The sequence below is a fragment of the Triticum aestivum genome, chromosome 2B (assembly GCF_018294505.1).
Source record: "Triticum aestivum cultivar Chinese Spring chromosome 2B, IWGSC CS RefSeq v2.1, whole genome shotgun sequence".
NCBI classification, from domain to species: domain Eukaryota; kingdom Viridiplantae; phylum Streptophyta; class Magnoliopsida; order Poales; family Poaceae; genus Triticum; species Triticum aestivum.
In genome coordinates, this window is record NC_057798.1 from 749,705,477 (window position 1) to 749,710,642 (window position 5,166).

General features: G+C 43.8%; 1 pseudogene; it reads right to left on the reverse strand.

The window, feature by feature from the left end:
* LOC123042438 (receptor like protein 21-like) lies at nt 1–3,486 on the reverse strand (annotated as a pseudogene).
* Nucleotides 3,487–5,166: the final 1,680 nt, after the last annotated feature.

Here is a 5,166-nt window from a genome sequence, read left to right on the forward strand (position 1 = left end):
CTACAGCTTGAACATTACAGACCTCCCGTACGGATGGAATAATGAAAAAGAAACAGTGGCCCAGAATGCCAAAATAAACCCGGCAGCCATGACCATGTATAGGATTGGGTCACCAGACATCTCACCCAGATCTTCCTCCGCCACGGGATCTGGACCAGGAGTGCACATGTTCCCCTGTGTAATCATGTGGAGGTTGGTGTTGGCTAGGTAGCTGTCCATGCCGAATGAGCCAAGCTGACCAGAGTTCGGTACGCATCCTGACAAGTTGTTGCATGCCACAGAGAACACCCCCAATGAACATAACCGCGTTAGCTGCCAAGGTACTGGTCCACTCAGCTCATTGTGTGAGAGGTCCAAACTTTCTATCTCCTCCATGCCGCCAAAGGTCATCGGGATCGGGCCAACAAAGGAATTGTATGACAGGTTAAGAGATTTTATATGGCTCATATTTCCTAGCTCCCAAGGAATTTCTCCATGCAGCATATTCGCAGATAGGTCAATGCCGGACATTGAAACGAAGAAACTTTGACCATATGTGTACAGATTCCCTTTGGTAGTAAAGCTAAAGCCCCTCAAGTCATAAAGACTTGGTTTGGTAGTAAAGCTGAAACCTCTCAAGTTATGAAGATTGACAGCTGGTCGGTACGATAAACTCTGTAATACTACCTCGAAAATTTGATCGTCCCTGTCACCTTCGAAAAAGAAATTACCAATACATGAGGGTAACAAACCTGAAAGCTTGTTATGAGACAAGTCGATTATCCTCAAGTGCAAGAGTTCACACAAGTTTGGAGTGACCTGCCCTTCAAACTTATTTCTGCCCAAGGAAAGCAGCCTAATGTTATCAAGATAACGTATCCAATGGAGGTTGCCTGCAAACTGATTGTTTCTGATATCCAAAGCAATCAGACTTGATATGTTGAAGAAGGGATAGGAAATATGGCTAGATAGGGAATTCCCAGACAGGTTAAGGAAATGGAGCAACATGCAGCTACAGGTCGGTACTGTCCCTGTAATGTTGTTGCTCGATATATCTAACAGTTCAAATCTGGTAAAGCTGCAAATTTGTGGATGAATTTTGCCAGTTATACGATTGCCAGCAAGATTGTAGGACTTTCAAGGAAGACATATTCCATAATGACATATCAAGTTTGCCAGATAACTCGTTGTCATGCAAATCAATAACCATTAAAGTCCCTCCTGACAGATCACGAGGCACCGTCCCTTCAAATTTGTTACCATCCAGGTACAGTTCCGACGTAATGGACAGGTTATTCATTCCGCCAAAAATCAGACCACCAAGCTTATTGTTTGAGACCTTTAAGCTCACTAGCATGGGATAATTAGTGAACACACAAGCTGGAAATTCCCCAGAAAAATTGTTGTTTGACAGGTCTAAAAGCGTCATGAAGTTGATCTCGCACAATGAAGTTGGTATGTGCCCAAAGAAGTTGTTACTAGAAACATCCAGAATCAGCAACCTTGGAAACATTAAACTGATGTTGGCTGGCAGCTGTCCTGTGACATGGTTCATGTGTAAGTCGATAACCTGGAGAAAAGACTGGGTGTGCCATATTGGGTCTAGCAATCCAGTTAGCGAGTTATTTCCAAGATATAGTTCCTGTAATGTTGCTTCCTTTGTAAACAACCAATGCGGCATGCTAACTGACAAGTTATTATTGGACAAATCAAGCACCTCTAAATAATGCTGTGTGTCTAAAAAATGTGGTTCTGCAATAATGCTCTTGTCAACGTCACAGCCAGAGAGCAATAACTGTTTCAGTTGGAAAGGAGGTGTCCATCCAGGAATATTGACATGGACGACTAGGTTAGCATTGCCTGAAAGGTCTATCTCTTCTAGTTTTATGAGGTCTCCAAGCCAAATGAAAGAAAATCTACCATTCAATTTGTTTTGGGACAATCGAAGACTCTTAAGTGACGGTGAAAGATTCGAAGATTTATTTATAGGAATTGGTCCGCTGAAGAAGTTTGATGCGAGATTCAACAGTTCAATATGTGGTAGAGAAAACAATAATGATGGAATGTTTCCAATGAATTGATTGGAACTCAAAGACAATTCTCGCAGGTTCTGGAGATTTTGAAATGCTAATGTTGGAATGTTTCCGCTGAATTGGTTGTAACTCAAATACAACTGCCGTAGGTTCCGGAGATTTTCAAATGCTGCGAATATAAGAAAATCACGCAACAATTAGAAACAGTGGCAACCTTTTTCAATGATATAAGCGGGAATGCTCATTATTTACCTCGTTCAGTCGGAAGAGCTCCACTCATGTTATTACCATTGAGATGTAAGACTTCAAGTGGAACTTGCTGTGAAGAAAAATTAATAGGAAAATCTCCCTCAAAATGATTGTCTGAGAGATCTAGGAACTTCAGATGAGGAAGTGCAAGTGTTGACACAAGGAGAGATCCACTGAATAGGTTGCTGGCCAAATTCAAGCTCCTGATGTTCTTAAAGGCTGTGATGAATGCAAGTATTATAATTATTACAGGTGCCATGAACAGAAAGTATGAAACATGAAGTTCCTTTTTCCAATATAAGTAAGAAATTCCTGTTTGTTTACCTTTAATCGGGAGAATTCCAGTGAGGTGATTATAGCTGAGATCTAAGACTTCAAGGGAAATTGGTCGTGAGGACGAACTTATTGGAATATACCCATCAAAGATATTGTTTGAGAGATCTAAGATTTTTAGGTGAGGAAGTGCAAATAGAGATGCCGGGAGGTTTCCGTTGAGTCTATTCATAGACATATTCAATTGTCGCAAATTTCTAAGATTATTGAAAGCTGCAAAGGAATAGGGATACGAGAAGGTTAACGATATATATGAAATCTCAATCTTACCTCAGCACCTACAATAAGAACAGTATGTACCTGCCTCTGGAATACCTCCAGTGATGTTGTTACCATTGAGAGCTAAGACTTCCATTGAAACAAATGCCCCAATAAATTCCAGGAAACCCCCTCCCAACGTGATGCCACTGAGATCAAGATATAGAAGCCTGGGTAGTCCAACTAACCCTGCAGGTGTTCTCGTTACAGCTACAAGAATAAGAAATTACCACACATATATACTGTTCTCACAGCAAGAGTTTATGGTCCAAACGTACCTTCGAAGCTTAGCGAACACTGAAAGTTGTATGATAGATCTAGGTACCGAAGCTCATGGAATGCAGAAAACACCGTCAAGTTTAAATACCAACGTTCACCTGCATCTGCTGATAGATATACAAGGGAAAGGTCGAGATGAGTCACTCGTCGGGTGCTATTGTTGCATGTCACAGTCTCCCACGAGCAGCATTCATCATCATCATGCCCCCAAAGATCAGGCGAAAACATGGAGTGTGCTCTCCTCAGGGAAGACCGGATGTCCATTAGGACAGCCCTCTCCTCCGGAGAGCAGGCAGAGGACAGGTGAACCATGGACTGTAATAAGAGAAATGTGACCAAAGACAATGATCCCCATGGCAAGCATCCAGTACCCATCTCTGATAATGTGCTTTCCCTTCCCCTGACTGCATGCATGTATATATACCACTTAGGTTGGGCTGTAGTGGCTAGACCTTCAGAGGGAAAAAATGGTGAATGGTTTGAAATTGTGCCAACATGCAGTATTCGTCTGCTAAATTTGACTAGGAGTGCAACCTGGCACACACGGTCAGTTTACTTGGACCAAGACTTCACCCATCAATCATCATCGACAGATTCCCCACCAAAAAGATAATCATTATCCACAGAAAATCATGTCGAACATATATTTCAAAGCATTCTTGAGATACCTTGAAACAGGCTTTCGTCCCACTTTATTTATAAATAAATCTGAAACGATATACAAGGTGGTGAGGAAATCCTCTTACAAACGACTGCAGACACTTAAGAGGGACGAAAGATGGTGACAGCTGATTTATATACACTTAGGTTGGGCTGTAGAGGCTAGACCTTAGAGGGACAAAAAAATGGTGACAGCTGATTTTAAGGTTGTGCCGACATGCAGTTTTGGTCCGCTAAGTTTGACTAGGAGTGCAACCTGGCACACACAGTCAGTTTACTTGGACCAATACTTCACCCATCAATCATCATTCATAGATTCCCTAAAAAAAAGCCATCATCCATAGATTCCTCCAACTACTCCCCACCCCCAAAAAAATTATCATCCACAGAAAACCTTGTCGAAATTTCTTCGAAAGCATTCGGCAGTTGGATGGCCAAACTTAGTTACATAGAGCAGTAGTAGGCATTTTCAAGTTATAACATCATCATATGGGGGCTAAGACAGTCAGGGACTGTCGTGGTATTATCACGGCGGGTATTGCAAGACGACATATGCCACAAGGGCTTAGTGTGAGGGTAAGACTGCTGCTGATAGGCCCGGGAGCGGGTATGCGAATAGCACACGGTAGTTTACCCAGGTTCGGGGCTCTCCGGAGAGATAACGCCCCTACTCCTGCATGTCTGAGTATATCTGGTATATATGGTACAGAGTGCTCCTAGAGCTGTATCTGAGGTCAGTGCCGTAGGCATCTGGCCTCGTATATGCATATGAGCACAAGTGAGAGAGTGGCTAGCTAGTGGCCGAATGGAGTGGCCGTGGTGGTGCTTGTGTGCTCATGCGTGAGTGTCTTGTGTGTGCCCATGGGAGTCCATCCCATGGATGGATGGATGTGTGCCTTTATATAGGCAACGCTAGCTTACTATCTAAGCTATGTGGTGGTATGGGAGCAAGGCATGGTGGGTGTCATGCTTGTCCTCTGGGTCACTTCATAAATAGTGTCAGGGGACAAGTGACACTATACATGATGGCATCGAGGTACAGCCTTCTCGTCCGCGGTATGGCCGCCACGTCGGGGTCTTGTCGGTGTCGCTTCGGACTGCAGTCGGCAGCCGACTGGTTGGCGCAGTCGGCAGCTGGCAGCTGGCCGGGCAGAGCAGTCGGACTGAGGGGCTTTGCTAGCCCCGATGTCTTGAAATATGGTCTTGCCGTCTTCGGGGTACCCATGTCCAATTACTCCGACAGTAGCCCCCAAGCCCTCGGGCAACTTGGCAAAGTTGGGCGGAGGTTTTTTGGCGAGTGTTCATGGAAATGATCATGAAAAAAGACAAAGTTAGTCCATGCAGATATATCAAATGTTTGCTTTTAGCATTGCAA